General features: G+C 38.7%; 1 protein-coding gene across 3 annotated transcripts in view; it reads left to right on the forward strand.

Annotated features, from left to right (window-relative positions):
* The first annotated feature begins 2674 nt into the window (after positions 1–2674).
* Positions 2675–20478, forward strand: part of CCSER1 (coiled-coil serine rich protein 1) — a 1421845-nt gene continuing 1404041 nt past the window's right edge. For all 3 annotated transcript variants that reach the window (XM_012499332.2, XM_030819130.1, XM_030819131.1), the window contains exon 1: positions 2675–3111. The gene's annotated coding sequence lies outside the window, so the exon portion shown is untranslated. The remainder of the gene's footprint in view (positions 3112–20478) is intronic.

Genomic DNA, 20478 nt, shown 5'->3' on the forward strand with positions numbered 1-20478 from the left:
TTTATAAATGGGGTTTCTAGTGCAGATTTTTTTCAACAAAAATACAAAATCATTAAAATGAATAAACTTTTCAGGAGTGTGTTTTAAGTTATATGTTTCACATGTCTTTCTGGTCTAGTGCATATAAATTCTAGCCTTTATTTGGAAAGAAAAATTGTCAGAAAATTAAGCAAGAAATGTTGGCTTCCTGTAATACCTTAATGAATAAAGGCAATTGACAGATTGTCATGGTTCTCAGCAATTATGAATGGAACTGAGAGTGTAAAAATTACAATCAGTTGTGGTCACCAAAAATGCCCTTGAAATATCTGGTCTAATATATAATTTTGAAGTATGCAATATAGAGTTATAATCAAATTATTATTAATGACAATTAAATAGAGAACCAGGACACTGAAAACACCACAAACTTGCTGAATATGATTGAGTATCATCCTTTTAGGAGGACATAACTTTTTAAAATGTCTGTTTATAGCTCTCAAACCACCTATGTATTCACTAGATGCAAATGTTCAGGAATATCTCCTCTACAAAATTTCCTTTTACAATGACACCCAGGTTTCTTTCAGAAAGGACTGTGTAGGAAAGTTTTCTTTTTCCATTTATGAGTTCAAGTATGTTAAGACTTTTTAAATCGTTGATCAGCCCTAAAAAATATTAACATTTCATAAATTGCTCTTGCATTGTAATAAGAAGGAGGTAGAAGAAAAATGCCAAAGGATTGTAGGTCAGCTTATTTCATAAACAAAAGCTCTAAGGAAAGTCCTGAGATTTTTAAGTAAGCCAGGCCTTCTGAATGGGACGTGATATGGACAGTAGAATAAGACAGGTTGAGTTCCATTGACATTACTTATTCTTTGTATGATCTTAGGTTATCTACACACACTTTCAAAATTTAACTTTCTTGGTTTGTAAAATTGAGGAAATAATAATAGTTGTCCCATAGGGCACACTATCAATCCCAATATGCTTTGTTAGTCCATTCATTTTTCCAATGCTTAATCAAAGAAGCTTTAATGGCCTATATACTTATAATATTGATATATTCACGCACCTGTCCCAACTTGCTGTCCTTTCCAATATCACTTTGTTTTTATCACACTCCTTAATATTTCTTCTTTGTTAGGTCATGATCACATGCTTAAATCATTTTTGATGTTTGCTAAACTCTGTATGAGAGATGGAAGAATTATGAGACAGGAACGTCAATGTGAAAGGGTAAAATATACGGAGAATATGTAAGGTGCCGGCATATGACAAAACCCTAAAGATGTACAATGGTCACAAGCCATGGAAGAAGATACGACAACTGAGTTGTCAACCTTGCCGCCTCCTCTGTAGTCTCCTAAATCTTATCTTCCTTTTGTCTAATTTATGAAAAATGTTTCCTACAGTTGTCTCCCAAAAGCAGAGTTGTCCCCATGCTATAATATACATTGACCACTCAGATTCATTTAAAAAATACATCTTGCTTTTATTCCCAATATAACCACATTTCAGAAGTTAGATCATAGCCAGTTAGATTACACAGAGCGCGCACACGCGCGCGCCCACACACAAACACACCTTGAAAAAAGTGTAGATCACTTGATTTCTGGAAGTTGTTTCTCAATACCTCAGTGTACCTGATCACAACATCTTGTAATCTGGACAGGAGGTAAGGGACGTGATGTTAGGCGTACAAACTTAATATTGGGGATGCATTTTCTACCTAGAAATGGTCCTACATTCTACCAGAATGGGTTAAAAACAGATACGCGCGCGGGCGCGCGCACTCACACACACAGAATTAAATGCACTACATTTGCTGTATTGCCTGCTAAAGGCATAAATATACTGGAGTGGAGATAAAGAAGGGGATGGATGGGAAAGAGTTCAGTACTCAGTGTAAACCTGAAAGGAAATGAGGCAGTACAAGGGGAGAGAGGATCAGGGGAAAATAAATTATGTAGGCAACAGAACCATGCATCAAAAGTCTTTTCAATCTCTAAACTGGCAAATTTTCTCCAGGGGACCATCAGTCAAACGATGTCAAATTGAGCTGGTTCTCTTGTAATGCCTGTATTGTGTAGGGCCTTCCTTGTAGGAACACAAGTTCCACTCTCGGACTTAGTCGCAGTGCTTCCATTATCTTACAGAATTGATGGCTGCAAATGGTTCCTGGGAGGTGTGACCTGCTTAAAGGAAAGAAGCTAGGTTTCTTTTCTTGTTACTGAGGAAGGAAGACACTTGTCAGGATGTGAACTGTGTGGGTGAGAAGGAAAAGCGGAGAAAGAATCTGGTAATTCCTTCCCTTACAGGAGGAAGAGAAAGAAGATAACATCGGAACCTTGGAGAGGAGAAATACAGTGCATTTATTTCCAGCATCCCCGCAGTCACTTCACGTCTCTTCAGACTTCCCCTATTCTGTAGTCTTGACCTGCCCATGCACTTGAACTCCACGCAAGCACGAGGATGGACTGGGGGAAAAGGCCAGGTCAGCGCGGTGGGATACTGCTTCCCCTTAAATGAAAACTCAGCATCGGGCCAGCAGTGGGTGTGCGCGCGTCGATGCCAGAGGATGCGTGCGTGGAAGCCAGCGGACGCAGTGGGCCGGGCGCCGCCCTCCAAGCCGCCCCGCCCAGCCCACCCCACTCCCCCTTGTATAAAGGCCGCGCTGGGGCCCGCCCTCCTCACAGCCCCGGAGCGCGGCCTGTCGGGGAGGTGGCTCGCGCGCTCCCCACACAGTCATACTCCGCGCACTCACACACTTGGAAGCGCCTCCCCACGTCCCTCCCCTGCCCTCCTCTTGATCTGCTCTTCTCTCCCTCACCACAAATAGTCGCCGACCTGCTGCCAATCCGCCTCTCTCTCTCTCTTTCTCTCTCTCAACATGACTGACTGGGAAGCGGTGGCTCGGGCAGAGCAGCTCTGCTGGCGCAGGCAGGAGGAGCAGGAGGATTATTAAATAACGCAGCTCGACTCTGTGCAACTGGGAGTGGAGAGGAGCCCAACAGCCGAGAAGGGGAGGGAGGGCAGAGGAGGGGGACCAGGAAGGACACCCCCGTGCCCCGAAGACATAAATCCCTGAGTGCCCGGGAGGAGCCTTAACAAGCGCACGGAGCCCTCAAGGTAGTAACGCCCCTGGTGCCTCAGCGCTCAGTGGGTCGCGCGTCGCGTCGCCGCTGTGCGGGGCCGGCCGCAGGCGGACGCGGGGATGACCGCTCGGCAGGTGACCGCGCCGTGTCGGGGGCCGCCCGGGAGCAGCGCGCGCCCAGGCCCGGAGCGCCGGCCGCGGGCCCGGCGTGCTCGGCGCAGAGACCTGGCCTTGCGGGCGGGGTGGGAAGGAGGCGGGCGGGCTCGCTCACCACCGGCCCGCGACTCCCAGTTCGCTGCGTGGCCATTTCCTCCACGCTGCTGCGTGGTTTGTTGCCTGCGGCCGCGGCGGCCGCTCCAGGGCGATGCGGAGCGCTGGCCAAGGAGGCAAGAGTTGGCGCAGGCTTCGGGTCGCTCCCCTTCCTCGCCACTCGCGTCCCGCAGGTAGAGGCGACCGGCCAGCGCTGGCGCCCCGGGCTGCGGGTGCTGAGGCGGGGACGGCGGCGAAGAGGGAGAAGGGGAGGAGGGGGCGGGGAGCCAGGGGCTCCCGGAGGAACCGCAGTGCCGGGCCGGGACCGCCTCTTGCCTCCGCCTGCTTGTCTTCTGGCGCCGGTTTCCTGGGTTGGAAGCAAGACCTTGCCCAGAGGCAGCAGTAACGGCAGCGACTTAGATTGAACCACTTGCTTTGTGGTGGAGCGTCAAGGGCGCCAGGTTGTGTGTGTGTGTGTGTGTGTGCGCGCGCGCTCCAGACTAACCAGTGGGTTGGTTCACCTGAGCAGAAAGTCAGCCGTAAGCTGAAACCGCATATGGCCCCCTGGCCCCTTCGACTTTTGGCTTGTGTCCCAGGGACTCGTACACACGGTGCCAGCAAGGGGTAAGGGTGACGGAGGGATTTGTGAATGGTGCTTCTGCGTGCGTGGAGGCTGAGCCTTGCTGATGTAAAGGAGGAGGTATCCAGAGTGAGAAGAAAGGCTATTTATGGCAAAGAGTTGTGAAATTTCTTGGGGTTTCCTTTTAGTGTATCCTGAACTGCTCTCTTTCTCTCTCTCTCTCTCTCTCTCTCTCTGCCTCAGAATTAGAAGCAATTTTGCTTCCCCTTCCTCTCGTGGGACATGGAATATGAAATGAAGTTAAAAAAAACTCATATTTTTACAGGTAGAAAAAAATGCTTCTTAGAAGTTACAGATTCTTTTGCCCTTTAATGTTTTTATGTCCTCTTCTCCACCCCTCTTACCTTTTCAGGCAGTCAGTAGGACTTACAAGGCAGAAAATACCTACTTGGTTTCAACAGCTTTCATTTCTGAAATCTTTACGTTGAATACCTTCCTATTGAAATGAAACACACATCCTCCCTTCTCTGCCCCTCAAGGACTATTAAAAATAATGTGTAAACGTTTAACGTAAAGCTGGTTTTATTAAAAGCCTTAGGGAGAACGGAGAAGAGGACACCTAGGTGGGGGTCAGTTATCACTGGTTCCTTCAAAACTGGTTATTAAGGGAAGACCTAAAATACTGTTAATCTAGGCTATAACATAATTTGTTTTGGTTTCTCTTTCTGTTTGCTTTATAACAGGTACATGTTCCAGATACATAACTTGAAACTTAAAGATGACTTGGGACAGTGCCTGTCACGGTGCTTATAAAATGAATGTTTTCTCTTAAAAGTAGCAACCTGTACTTTTATAGAACTGTGACTGGGTTTAGTAGTAGGACAGTATCCTTAATATTGCAAACTGAAATGTCTCTAAAAGCCTGCCAACCCAATGTTTTTCAAATATTGAAATTCCATGTTGTAACCACCCTTTCAATAGTTTCACAGAAGAAAAGGAGAAGTTGGTCAACCTATTGTCAGAGTGATTTGTCTTCATTTAAATTAATTATTTTGATCAAAACAAACCAACTGTTGTTTGTATTGTTTTATTGCTTTCCTTAACAGTCCTGTTCTTTGAAAAACAAAGCAGAGTTAAGGATTTGATATTTTGATTTTGTTAGATTTATATTACTTTGAAATACATTTTCAACACGGAAGCATGTGCAGCTTTAAATACTAGGTTAGAACTCAGATGAAGAACCCCACTCTGAGGGTTATTACCTCAACTATCCCAAACTATTTGAACATAGATATAATAGGGAATTTAAAAATGTAATTGAAGAACTGTATTATTGCAATCATTAAAAGTCCGATTTATGAGTATTTTGTTTTTTGACAGTCAAGAGAATCAGCAACTGTTTATCATTTTAAAGATACATTATTTATACCATAGAATGTTAATTTAGATAAAACAAAGTAGAAAATGAAAAATTTGTTATATTTTTACAATAATAGTTATTCAACCCTTTATTGCATTTTATTACTCATCATAATGCTCATAATAAAGGGCCTAACTTTTGCAAAGTACTACTGTCTAGGCATTGGGGAGGAATGGTTGATTCCTTGTTCCCTGTCCTTCAGGAACTTACTTGCCATGTGGGAGGAATCTGATGCTCATGCTTGAGCGTAGAGTTAACAACCCGTAACAATAAGAGATTACGGAGGCCAAGGCGGGTTGATCACTTGAGGCTAGGAGTTCGAGACCAGCCTGGCCAACATGGCGAAACATATGAAAAATACAACAGACAAACCAACCAACCAACCCAGCGACAACAAAACAGGTCTACCCTGGAGTCATACTCTAATTTTTTCTATTTTCCTCCCTTTCTGATCCTTTATCCCACTTTTTCTTCCTCTTCCTTCTCCTTCTTCTTTGTCAAATAGAGTTTTGAGTTATTGTCATTGATCCATACAAAGTCCCTCTCTCATTTATTTTCTTTAATTCCTACTCCCCATTTCTATTCCCCGTCTTCCCATGTGCAACCTTCCTAATATGTTTGATATGCATCTTTTTGTTTGTATGTATTTTTAGAAAATGTTTATTGTTTTGTGTGCAAAAAAAATTAATTAAAAAAAATAAGAGATTACATGTCTAATGAGTACTACAGGAGTTCAGAGCATGACAATAACATTTCATACTGGATTTTGTTTGAGAATGCTTCGGGGGTAGGTAAGACTTGCTTGATCTTGATGTTAAAGGATAACTAGGATTAGTACATTGTGGATAAGAAAAATATAAGGTATAAGATGCAAGTCTCCTGGAATAATAGAAAAGAACATATAAGGGAAGATAAGTTTGTTTTGACATAAATTAAGATATTGCTGGATATTTTGCAGAGTGGTGGATGTACATCCTTCTACACATTCTATTCCATTTTTTTTTTGTTTGTTTCTGAGATGGATTTTTGCTCTGTCACTCAGGCTGGATTTCAGTGGCGCTATCTCGGCTCACTGCATCCTCAGCCTCTCAGGTTCAAGTGATTCTCCTGCCTCAGCCTCCCGAGTAGTTGGGACTACAGGCGCATGCCACCCCGCGCAGCTAAATTTTGAATTTCTAGTAGAGATGGGGTTTTGCCATGTTGGCCAGGCTGGTCTCGAACTCCTGACCTCATGATCAACCCGCCTGGGCCTCCCAAAGTGCTGGGATTACAGGCGTGAGCCACTGCACCCCGCCCGCATTCTATCTTGAAGTTCATTGTTAATATTTACACATTTAAGAAGACAAATCTTTAACTTTATATTGTGTTTTTGTTTGTTAGTTTGTTTTTTGAGACGGAGTTTCGCTCTTGTCGCCCAGGCTGGAGTGCAGTGGTGCAATCTCGGCTCACTGCAACCTCTGCCTCCTGGATTCAAGAGATTCTCCTCCCTCATCTCCCTGAGTAGCTGGGATTACAGGCATGCACCACCACACCCAGCTAATTTTTGTATTTACTTTAGTAGAGATGGGGTTTCACCGTATTGGCCAGGCTGGTCTCGAACTCCTGACCTCAGTTGATCCACCCTCCTCGGCCTCCCGAAGTGCTGGGATAACAGGTGTGAGCTACCGCACCTGACTTGTATTGCCTTTTAATAGACAATATGTACTTGTATTACTATAATAGTGCAATAGAGTTCTTGTAGAGAATATGTACTTTAAATATTTAAATATATCCACATCTCACTAATGTGTTGAGTAAAAGTGGCACATGTGCAACTTCTTTATAGTGAGGTGTTTTCGGTATTTCCCTAAGCAAATCTTTTTAGGTTTGCTCTAAAGAAGTGTGATGATGTGTAAAAGAATAACAGTATTAATGGTGAGCATCTATTGAATACTTAACATTTTATTCTTCATATAAAATGTGTTGTCTATTAAATACATTTTATATTTTATTTTAAACTTCATAGATTTATTGAATCTATTAGTTTAGATTTTATTTAAAGTTATCGTATGCAGCCACATAGTAGTTAATCTATCCCTATATTATTTGCCATAAATATAGAGCTATGATACGGAGCTCGTAGTGAACGTTTTAGAATTTTAGCAACAATTTTATGGCTATTTTAACTATCTTCTGATAAATAAGTTGTATTAACAATAACACCATGACCTGTCTCTATTCTAAACTTAGTTGTTTTTTTCTTTGTGTATATAGGTTGATTTTAGACAAACTGCTTAAAATGCATTTCTTCATTTCAAGAATAAAAGGGAAACATATGAGTTGACTTTGAGCCTGTCTATTCAATATGACACCCCAGAAGTATGTTTTGGTGACAGTAAAGAAATTGCACAAATATTAGACATGACTTTCAATAAATAACCAAATGGAATTACTTTCAGATTAGTTGAATTAAAATATTTTCATATATATATTTTGTTGACAGTGAATAGATAAGAGTTATTACAAAAGTGAAAGCCTATTTAATCACCAATTTTATATTCATGCAAGAATGGAATGATGCCCCATGTAGTTAGGGTACAAACTAGCCTATCTGTTAATTGGTACCTTTTGAATTTGGTTTTGGACTATATGTCACAGGTGTATCATTTCGATAATGTAATCTCGTCCACTGTATGACTGACAGCTTCTGCATGATTTCCCTATTGGACAGTGACAAAATCTGTTTGCTTTATAGTGAGTACATATGCTTCTATCAGCAATATTATCTTACCTGTGCAAGAGTGTCAGTTAACAATAAAACATGAAGTCTAGGGTGGGAGAAGCAGTGAAAAAAGATGGGGAGATTGAGGAGAAAACACTGTAACAAAAGAAACATGTTTTACTATGAAGCTTAAACTGAATATAAAAATGTAAAGCTGACTATTCTAAACTGCAGTACATTACCAAGATATTGTTGTCAGTCTACTTTAAACAACCATATTGTATTTTAAGTTGTTTCCACGCAGGCTAAATTTTTTTAAAAGGTGTTTGTTGGAAGTGTTTACTGAGGTGTTTGATATATTACAAATTGTTAAAAGATTTCTGCTCAGATCATTAACTAATGAAGTTATTTGCCAAATTCCTGGCCCTATACCTAGAATAACTTAAAGCACAGCTTTTGGTTTTGCATCATTTACACTGCACTAACTCTTTTAAAATATTAATTAAAGTTAAACTTGATTAAAATTTTTGAATTTTTAAACTGTGCTTTGATACTAAATACAGTCCAAAGGACTTTTATAAAGAAACAGTTTATTATCTAGTGACAATTCTTAATCTAGAGTAGTAGTTTTCAAAATGTGGTCTCCTAAGCAGCAATAGCAGCAAATATAAACTTGTTAAAATGCCATATCTGGAGCCCCACCACAGACTGATTGATTCAGAAGCTGTGGGGTGGGGTTCTCTATGTGATTCTTATGCACTCTAGAATTTGAAAGCCACTGACCTAGAGTATTTTAGAGTAAAAACTGAAGGCTGTGTCTTTCTTCTGTTTTATAAATAAGTACTTCCCTCAGTTGGTAGTAAACTAAGGTTCAGATATTCAGTTTTGGAAAATATTACATTGTCCATCAAAAGATTTTCATCTTAACTGTGTTTTCTGACCAAATTTTTAATGAGTTCCCATTGCTTATGCAAGAATTTGCTGTTGACTGGGGAGGGAATACATGAAAATTTAACTGGATAGTAATGACCGTAGGCTGGACCTTACTGGTAGGTAGTTACAATGCAAAGGGTATGCACAATACAAAAGTTGAGCAATTTCTGTTTAGTTTTGTTGACTCTTATGTGATATTTTTGGTTCTGGCATATAGTAAGCACCTCTCTCTGGATAAGATTATAGCTGTTTTAGCTGTACAATAATAATGTCACACATGTGAAATATTCTAAGTCTCACTGCTGAAATGAATTTTGGACCATAGCTCTACATCTTTCAAGGTTAAATATAATGTGTTCACATCCTGTATCTCTTTTATACCACTGTTTCTCTCCCTTTCCACCGAACCCTTGCTTCGCTATTTCAATCATCACTTCCCTAAGGATACCTTTCTTGGCCTTGTTTTCTACATCGGTTGCCCTGTTATATATAGTTTTGCATTATGTTCCTCTTCCTTGTGCTACTTTTGGCAGTTTAAATTTTACCTGTTTTGTGTGATTGGTTCAGTATTGCTTCATCAGTGTTAGCAATGTCCAGCACATAGTAGATGCCTGATAAATAGTGCCTAAAAGAATATATGAGTAAATAACTGAGCTTCTGTGCCTTCATTCTGAGGATGTTTTATTTTTTCCGAAGAAAGAAACCTTAAGAAATATTAAAAATAAGGGGAGTCTTAGAATTTTTGCAAACATAGGTATTTCCTATTTTGCAAATTATGAAATATTATTTTATTAACAACAATAGCAATGACTAATGTGCTGGACACTTCTTACATGATATATACACTTTATAATGTTATGTCATGTCATTCTAACATTGTAAAGTTAGTTTGATGCTTATATTAGAGATGAGGAAACCGAGTCTCTGTTCTATGGTCTGTTAAACTATATAGACCAAACTTTGATTTTTAAAATTATAATGATGCAAAAATTATGAAACTCATAAACAGAGAAACTCCGAAGGAGTATATCTCCTCTTTCTTCCTAATTTAACCAAGGGCCCAGCAGCAATATCTGTGTATTACTTGTCCTTCTGCCACCATCTTGAATGATGCTGCCATTGCTTCTTGGGTCACTGTTCCAGTGACCCAAGGAGGACTTGGAGACGGAGGACCTGCAAGGCTGGTACTCCCATCTTCTTATTGCTATTTTCAGTAGGGATATTGTGCACTCTCAGTGCCATTCAACCACAATTCTCTTACTCTATTTAGTCAGAATCACTCAACTCTTTAATGAAAATTTAAGATGTAAACAAGTATAATTTTGTGAATGTGTGCGTTCATGCAGAGAATGTTCAGACATTAGATACTCCACTTCATATTTGAAGTTATGCAGCTTATCTTCTGGAAAGGTTCATGCAGAGCTTTGAGCATGTTGCTTAAGAAAAGTTGAGCTTATGCATAGGTTATGAATCTAGCTTTCCTTCCATGAAAAGGAAATATGTTCACTGCTGTTATCAGATTTAATTTAGTTTCTTTTAACTTTTATTCTTCAGTTCATCTATTTAACTGTGGATTTAATCAGTGTTCACAGGTTCGTAGCAAAGGATATATTTAAAGGCTGATTTCATAGAAGTAAATGGACAGAAAGTTAAATTTGGTTATTTTGAAGCTCTCTTCAAGACTATACAAAGTTATATATATTTTATAATGTGTTTAAATCAGTCAAAACCATGAATAAAACTAGATGAATAATATCAAGGATTAAAAAATGTTTTTTTAACTAATTTTTCACTTATGGCTTATTTTGTAGCTTTTGTCAAAATCTATTTCTGTTACTGGAAGAATTAACTCTAACTTGAGCCTTAGCCATGCTTCTGATTCAGAAGCATTCTTTCTATATAATGAAAAAATTAACTGATTTCTAGCCTAACATTTTGTGACTTAACATTAAGCAGCCTTTGATACTCAACTCTAACATTACAATGTATTTCTAGTAATTAGGCTTACTTCTATAACTGAAACTGATTTCTCGCTTACATTTTTCCCCTGCATCTTGATAAATTACCCAATCTCGCTATTCCTCCTAGCATTTGAGCAAGGCCCCCCCTTTAAAAAAAAAAAAAAAGACTGGGATCCTGCGTCTGAAACAACCTCATTTTTTTTTTTTTTTTTTAAAAAGACTGGGATCCTGCCTCTGAAACAACCTCATTTTTTTTTTTTTTAAAAAAAAGACTGGGATCCTGCCTCTGAAACAACCTCATTTCCTGAGCCATTTTATCTGCCAGCAGACACCAGAAAACACAACACTTTCCTGGATCTCCAAACATTGCTAGCTCTTAGAAGTATGCTTCGTTTCAATACTCACTCTTGGATTTCCATGATGCCAGCCACTTATGGCATATTGCCTTGCTCCTGCATACTTAGACTGGTTAGACTTTTTTCTAAGTATTTACAGCTGTGCCTCTGGAGTGCTTTCTAAACTACAGTGCAGTTGTAGTACCAGTTTAGGACCATCACCAGACTGCCTCATTTTGCTGAATGTAACCTTTCCTTACCTGGCTGTGCCCCACCAGAAAGACAGTCATGCATCATCATTGACAATAAATATTTTATAAATGTTTATTATAGAGTTGAAGTCTGTCAGTTTCAAAAATCATGCACCTCTTATTGGTATAATCTTAAAGTATAAATTACCAATAACTTATGGTGTTTACTGAACAGCTTAATCCACAATAAATGAAATACTTGCAATTCTATATCTTATTTGGTGTCCAAATGTGATATGTGTGTACAAATATATGCACAATGTGCATATTAATTCTTTAGGGTTTGCCTGTTTCTCTTTTTCTAGTCACCTAAGTTCATGATGATATGACTCTTCTGCATTCTCCTTCATAACCTTATTTGTATCTTATGTATTTAGAATGTAGAACAATTGACGAAATTTATTCCACACAGTAAGGTTTCTTCTCTAATTTCTCCAGTTCATTAGTGAAATTTAGTACTGCTCCTGTACTCAAGGAGTGTTTGTTAGCTGGGTGTGGTGGAGCACTCTTGTAAGTCCTAGCTACTTCGGAGGCTGAGGTGGGAGGATTGCATGAGCCTAGGAGTTCGAGGCTGCAGTGAGCTATGATCACACCATACATTCCAGCCTGGGCAACAGCAAGACCCTGTCTCTAAAAAAGAAAAAGGTAAAAAAAGAAGTGTTTGCTTAGCTAAGTGTACTACTCTAATTCAGCCTTTATAGGGGTATCAGTGATATACCATTCTTATTAAACAAATTCAGACTAAGTTGTTGTATTTATGTACCTATTCACTGAAATTAGCTCTTTCTTGGAAGTAAATATTTATGAATCTGTTAATGAATGTTTATTGTGTGTATGTTTTGCAATAGCAGCAAATAATGTATCACAAACCTATATCATGTTTACAAAAAAAGCCAACCAAACATGAATTAGAGGCATGGCAAAAATAAGTGGCTAACTTTCTAGGCAAATATCCCTTTAGAGAACTGTTTTTGTTTGTCTGTTTAGTTTTGTTTATTTTATAGATATAGAAAGGACCAAAACATTAAGTCTGAATATATAAAATGGATTGTGAGTGTTTCATGGTAATAGACAATATTCTTCAAGACATTTAGGAAAAGCTTGAAGTGAGAAAACCATGCATGTATCCCAGAAACATCAGGTGAGAAGTTAGGAAAAGGAGGAAAATACTAGCTCTAAACAAGACCCAAATTCATTGTTATAAATATAAATTAAGAATAACTTATTTCAGGTAAAGTTTCAATATATTTTAGAGATAACAAAACCCCACTGAGTTTGTACAATACGATTCTTAAATTTTCAAAGGAATGTTACCTAGTGCACAGATAGCTCAAGAATAATTATTGACTTTTTCAGCTATTAATATTGTATTCATGTATAATTGACCAAGGAATATTAAAAGTATTCATTAATAAATGAGCCCCATAAAAGTCAGAATGTGACTCCCATAATGTAAATCTTAAAAATTAAAGTACAGATTACTAAACTGGGCCATTAAATGAAACATTACAATTTGTACACAGGTATATAAACTTTTAGAAACATTATGACTAAAATTGTTTTTGAGAGGTATTCCTTACAGGGTACTTCAAAGTGTAAATACAGGGGAATTGGGGAGATAGCTTCATTATCAACAACAATTCAGTTTCTGATAAGGGGAAGGATCCTGAAATGGGAAGTTTTACGTTGATTATAGGGACAATATAGTATGAGTTCTAGCCTGGCCTGAAACACAAAGGGGATAAAGACCCCAGAGTGCTAACTATCCAGTGAGGAGAAGAAAGGTATTGCCTCCCAGGATATTTCTGAGGAGAGTCAGGTTCATTGGATGGTGATACAGAAAGTACCCAGCCTCAGAGGCCTGGTTCAGGAAATAAATGGATGAGATGTTTTGAAAGCTAAGGAATTATAATTTGAATACAAAGCAGATTAGTAAATTTGAAGTTCTGGAGATTCTCTAATCTCAATTCCAATCTGCTAGCTGTCAGTCTGCACAGTCACCTTTGACACAGAGGAGCTATCCAGGTTGCTAGATCTTGCTGACCTCTCTTGCAAAAATGCAAAATATGCTGTTTTTGTTTACGTTAATCATAGAGTCTGCTGTTGCAGATGCTACGTTACTTAACTGCAATTACTACCCTTCCATCATTTGGCTTATTCTAGTGGGCCCTTCAAAGTTCCTTTCAAAAGTAAACTCATGGAAGCCCATCTCAATTCCACGTAAGAAGCATATTCCGAGTTCCAGTAATATTCTGTGTATATTAATATCAAATCTCCATTGAAAGTATCATAATTCACTGCTTGTTTGTACTTCATGCTCAGTAGATGGTGAGCTCTATGAGGGCAGGTTTTTTTTTTTTAATTTTATTCTCTTTCCCCACCAGCTGGTCTAAACCAGAGATGTGAAGATACTCAGTATGCAAGTGAGAAATGGATGAATAAATGCACTACTACTTAAGAGTGACATGGATTTCTTTTTTAAATATTTTTTTTGGAGACAAAGTCTTGCTCTGTCATGTAGGCCAGAGTGCAGTGGCACAGTCATATCTCAATACAGCCTAAAACTCCTGGGATCAAGTGATCCTCTCACTTATGCCTCCCGAGTAGCTGGGATTACAGGTGCGCCCCACTACACCCAACTGAGAGTGACATGAATTTTGTCGGCATTATGTGATCTACTTCCAGTGCTAAGCACTGTTCTGAATCCTACCCTAGGCTCACTTTGAACACTGCCCTCCCTGGCTATTTCATAGACTGAAAATTTGTTCTTAATTTGGAGCTGAATAGCCGACAATGGCTAAAAGTCTTAAAGTAAATAAAAAGACTGGAGGAATGGTGGCACCTAAACTACATGCATTAGGGGTTAGTGAGGTCTAGGGAAGCAAGAAGCAGTGGCACAGGCTAATTTGGAGAATGGAGGTCAAAGGAGAGTCGGTTTTGTCACTTCCTCAAATCAAAATCCTGAACACCTACTCCATGTTCACTTTTTTAAAAAAATTATTTTACTTTAAGTTCTAGGGTACATGTGCACAACTTGCAGGTTTGTTACATATGTATACATGTGCCATGTTGGTGTGCCGCATCCATTAACTCCATGTTCACTTTTTAAGGCCTTTGGAATATGGCATTTTCTTCCACTTTATACAGCCCAGATTCACATTTTGAAATGTTGACAAATCTGAGGTCATGTGAGGCTGCCAGAATTCTTTCATTTAATAAACAAATGTTACTAGGCCCTATGCATGTATCAGTTAATGAAACCCAGTATGTTTCCTGTCCCCATGTAATCGATGGTCCTTGTTGAGAACAGAAATTGGTAGACTTTTTTTTTTTGTTTGTCTGTTTCTTCTAGTAGTCACATTAGTGACATCCTAGCTTGCTACAGAGAGTGAGTATGCTTGTTTCCAGATCTCCACCCTGCCTCCTCACATCATTGCCCTAAGTTTCCAATGTGGCAAAAAGGGACTAAGTCATCACAGAGAAACTCTTATTTACATAAAAGATATCCTGTCACTAGTGTGGTATTGATCTGCTGGTCAGTTTTGCATGATGTTGGTAAATTATGTGCCTGTATATATCTTCCCTTATAGGGATATTTTCCGAACAGTTTAGGTTCCATGGTTTCTGTTTTGGTCAGAAATTCCCTGTATTCCAAGTGCATAAGCCGTAGAAAATAGCTGTGTGACCTTTGGATGGAGTATATTTTCACTTTATAGTTCTAACTTTCATGTTTTTGAAGTATATATACTATCTATCCTTCAGGTCATATGTTCCTATTTCCTGTTTTATTTTATTTTTTTCATGTATTGCCAACAGTAATGTTCCAATTATGAATTAGAAAAAGAAAAGCTGTATTTCTTGGTAATTTTTTTCCTTGAGAACACAGTTGTGTAACTCAGAGAAATAATGTGGATTCAGAATAACAGGTGTAAAAGTATGAAAATGAGGCTCCGTGCAGTGGCTCATGCCTGTAATCCTAGCACTTTGGGAGGCGGATGCGGGCGGATCGCCTGAGGTCAGGAGTTCGAGACCAGCCTGGACAACATAATGAACCCTGTCTCTACTAAACAAACAAACAAACAAAAATTAGCCAGGTGTGGTGGCAGGTACCTGTAATCTCAGCTACTCGGGAGGCTGAGGCAGGAGAATCGCTTGAACCCAGAGGAGGAGGTTACAGTGAGCCAAGATCATGCCACTTGCACTCCAACCTGGGCGACAGAGTGAGACTTCATCTCAAAAGTAAATAAGTAAATAAAAGTATGAAAATGAAAAATGAATAAAGCAAAAGATCTCAGTAATCATCCTGAATAAACTGATTATTTAAAAACCTAAAATTTCTTTGCTAAATATTTACAATTATGTCAAATAATATGGTCATCATTAACTGCATTGGTTAAAAGCCACTTGTGCTATTTTCTAAGTATTACTAAAGCTGAAATATACATAATAAAAACTATATTTAATCTATCTAAAAGAAAAGTTGCCTTAAAACCCTTTCAACAGTTAGCATGTGTGCTCAAAATTTAGGTGTTTTATAGTGAAACTTAAGAGAAAGGGATGAATTTTCGCAATCATGTGAATCATTTGTGTTGTGTAAATATAGCCCTAGGAATCCTCAGTACTCAGTCAAGTTTAGGACTCCTTAGGGACCAGAAGTGATGATTGCCTTTGATTTTAGAGTGCCTTTATAGAAAGATGGGGTCCTGCTGAGATTACATTCTTCTTTGACAAAGGAAAGTAGTGCAGTTCACACTCACATCAGAAACAAATTTTATTGAATTAAAAATTTTTTACTGGAATATTTTTTGACATGAAGACAAACTTGTATCAATCTTTGTTATATGTGTGTATGTACACATGTACACAGGTATGTAGTAATTCATTTCTTATGAAAACTATCTTGTATAACTTACTTCTAATCAGGTATTTTTGGTCTACTTTTTTTTTTTTTTTTTTGAGACGGAGTCCCGCTCTGCTGCCAGGCTAGAGTGCTGTGGCGCGATCTCGGCTCACTGTAACCTCCAACTCCCTGGTTCAAGGGATTCTCCTTCCTCTGCCTCCCGAGTAGCTGGGATTACGGGCATGCGCCACCATGCCTGGCTAATTTTTTTGTATTTTTAGTAGAGATGGGGTTTCACTATATTGGCCAAGATGGTCTCGATCTCCTGACCTCGTGATCCGCCCGCCTTGGCCTCCCAAAGTGCTGGGATTACAGGAGTGAGCCACCATGCCCGGGCTTGGTCTACTTTTTTAGAATGAAGGGTTTAGTGTTCTCCAGAGAAACCCAGCAAGATTATCTATCTATCTATCTATCTATCTATCTATCTATCTATCTATCTATCTACCTATCGTCTGTCTACCTATCGGAAGACTTATTTTAAGTAATTGGCTTATATGACTGAAATCTGTAGAACTGACTGGAAGGCTGGAAACTCAGGCAGGTTTTTTATATTACAGTTTTGAGGCAGAATTCTTTCTTTTCCAGCAAACATCAGTTTTTGTTCTTGATGCCTTCAACTCATTAGATGAGACCTACCCCAGACTATCAAGGGTAATCTGCTTTACTTAAATGACTATACATATTAATCACATCTACAAGATACCTTTACATTAACATCTGGAGCAATGTTTTATCAAACCACTGGGCATTATAGCCCAGCCAAGTTGATACATAAAATTAACTAAAACAAGGGATGAAAGATAATATGTTAAGCTCTTTCTGTTTTACATAATATGTTAGTGTATACATTTTCTTTGGTCAGAGATATTTTAGCATTGGTTAGTTATTGGTGTACAAAGACACAGGTCATCATTTGTTTTTTATCATTTATTTAACATGCAATATGTGCAAGAGACAATGCTATGCAATTGAATAATTTTTAAAAAATGAATGAGGAGACTGTATCTTTTTTTGTTTGTTTGTTTGTTTGTTTTTGAGGCGGAGTCTCGCTCTGTCACCCAGGCTGGAGTGCAGTGGCGCGATCTCGGCTCACTGCAAGCTCCGCCTCCCGGGTTCATGCCATTCTCCTGCCTCAGCCTCTCCGAGTAGCTGGGACTACAGGCGCCCGCCACCACGCCCGGCTAATTTTTTGTATTTTTAGTAGAGACAGGGTTTCACTGTGGTCTCGATCTCCTGACCTCGTGATCCGCCCGCCTCGGACTCCCAAAGTGCTGGGATTACAAGCGTGAGCCACCGCGCCCGGCCTGACTGTATCTTTTAAGTTTGTTAACAACTGTAGTGGAAGAGCCACAAATGTGTCAGATGACTGGTAAATAAAGTTGTAGAATGAAAATGCACGTTTCCAACTTTGCCAATGAAATGTCATTTCACCCATGAGCAATGCCCCCCCAAAAAACCCTTACGTCAAGACTAATATGCCAAGTTATTACACTTGTTAGTTTAAGGATATGTTGTATGTAAAATAGGAACCTGAAAGGCATGCTTGCTCACTGCAGGTCAACTTAATGTGGACAGTGTTGACTATGCATACATTTATTTTAGCACATTAATGGGTTTGCACCTGTATTCGACCTTTGCAAAGGTGATTCAATATATGCTCAGAGAGGCGTGACAAGTGGACTGTCATGTTTTATTGATAGTCTTGCTCTTCATATAGCATAGAGTAATAAACATTTGCTTTATTGGCTCTAAATAGGTATTTTTAATGCCTTCCTATTCCAAAACTACATTGTGTTTCTATGTTTTTATTCAATGAATATGGATTTGTCTGCCTGGCTTTGGAGGCCCTTTGTGAGCTCACCACACTTTGTTAATCCAAACACAGATCTTCTACTTTGTTAAGGTCATGTAACTTAGAGCACCCTCACACACAAAGCATATGCATTTAATCCTTTCTGTTTATGCAAATCTCAGCTGTCATTACAGGCCTAAGTCCATGAAACCTTCCATGACGACTTTAACCCTCCTGGGGAGTTTCTTTTGCAGCACTCTGAGTTGTGAGCAATACCTACTTGGCACCAGACAATTAAGTACAGTCTGTTCTGCTACAATGCATTTTTCTGTAGTGGGAATTAGCTCCAACATGATGGGTAAATAGGGGAATTGTGTTAGTAAAATGTGGAAGTTCTTTCATGTGTGTTTTTCCCCCAGCATAATCATATTTAGCTTTGCCAAATAACTACAGCTGAATGCAAAGTATACTAATACAGGCAAATGCACAATACAACAGAGGGATATCGTTTTATTTATTTACCTCTTTTTTTTTTTTTTGGTATGAGTAAGCCACAATTTTAGCTTTGAAAGTGCTTATTGTGCGGTTTTTCTTGATCCCTACAGCCTCTGGCTACCTTCACTTTTTTTTTAAAGAGAAAATTTATGTATTCTCTGTATTATTTCTTTTCTCTGTTGAGAATTTTACATGTCCTTTTAGGCATATAGGATTTTTATAAAAATTGTTATGGCTTTGGTTAGAACTTTGTGTTATAAATTGCATAGATTTTAAATGTCTCTGCTACAGTTCTATTTTTTGATTATCCCTGTTTTATTTATTGCCCAGTTTTTCAGAATAAAATACATATATTGCAATAGCAAGAATTCAGCAAATTTACATGAAATCACTTAATTTTTATTTAATATCCACTATTTGTCACTTCCTAGTGCTAATATCGGATGTATGAAAAGTGAGGAAGGCTTACTTTTTTGTACACTGGCCTTTCTAAGCAAATATCTGGTATGATGGTGGTTGTAATTCTTGGCTTATTTGAAGGGGAGGAAGACAGACAATGAGAAGTAACTGTGTTATTGCAAACATCAGTTCCAGAAAACATGTTTTTGCTCTTCCCTCTGCCTGGAATGGTCTCCCATTCCTGCCTTATTAAGCCAATTTCTTCTCAAGCTTCATCTCTCAAGTCAAGCATCATGTCTTCATGCTATTTTAAACCCTCACTACCATGTACCATATACCTTTCTTTCATAGTCTTTAAGGTAGCTGCAATTTTATAATCATTTGTGAGATTATTTAAATAATATCTTTTTTCTTAGACCGTAAACTTCATGAGAACACAGTTCAGGTTTGGTTTTTTCCATCATTGTATTTCTATTTCCTAGCAAGTGCTCACACACACACACACACACACACACACACCAGGTATTAATGTACCATTATAGAATGCATCAAGTATTCAGTAAATTTTTGTTGAATGAGTGGATTATTGAATAAATTAACTTTTCTTTTTTCTTTATTTTTTAACAACTAAATCTTGAATATGCTTCCTAGAATCAATTATTTTACTTCTCTATTCCTACTTTTATTTTTTTTTTTCTGAGATAAAGTCTTGTTCTGTCACCCAAGCTGGAGTGCAGTGGTGTGATCATAGCTCACTGCAACCTCGAACTCCTGGGCTCAAGCAATCCTCCCACCTCAGCCTCCCAAGTAGCTGGGACCACAGGCATGTGTCACCACACCCAAGTCATGTTTTGTTGTTGTTATTTATAGAGACAGGGTCTCTTTATGTTACTTAGGTTTGTCTTGAACTCCTGGACTCAAGCAGTCTTCCCACCTCAGCCTCCCAAAGTGTTGGGATTACAGGCATGAGCCACCAATCCTCGTCCACATCTCCTTTGTTATCGTCACATTTCCTGGTCTGTATTCCCATTACTTGTAAGGCCACTTCAGCATCCAAACTGTAAGATATCTTTTTAAAAGAGAAAGATACAAATCACTTGTTACTTGGCAGGTTGTTCCATCTACTGCTTTTTTCTCTCAAAACTTGGATTTCTTTCTTGAAATTTCATTTTATTATAATTCACAGCTTTCCTGAACGTGCTCCCATACCTTGCCTGTTCAAATTATAGCTAGGTAATGTTTATATTCTTGCCAGGGAAACTTGATTGTGGAAGGAAAAGTGTACTATTCATTGGATTCATTGTGGATGACATCTTTGCTGTTTCCTATTAAATATGACATATAGGCAGCTAGATTATTTAAAGTAAAATATCATTAAGTCAAGTA

This window comes from Nomascus leucogenys, chromosome 9, assembly GCF_006542625.1.
Source record: "Nomascus leucogenys isolate Asia chromosome 9, Asia_NLE_v1, whole genome shotgun sequence".
Classification (NCBI taxonomy): domain Eukaryota; kingdom Metazoa; phylum Chordata; class Mammalia; order Primates; family Hylobatidae; genus Nomascus; species Nomascus leucogenys.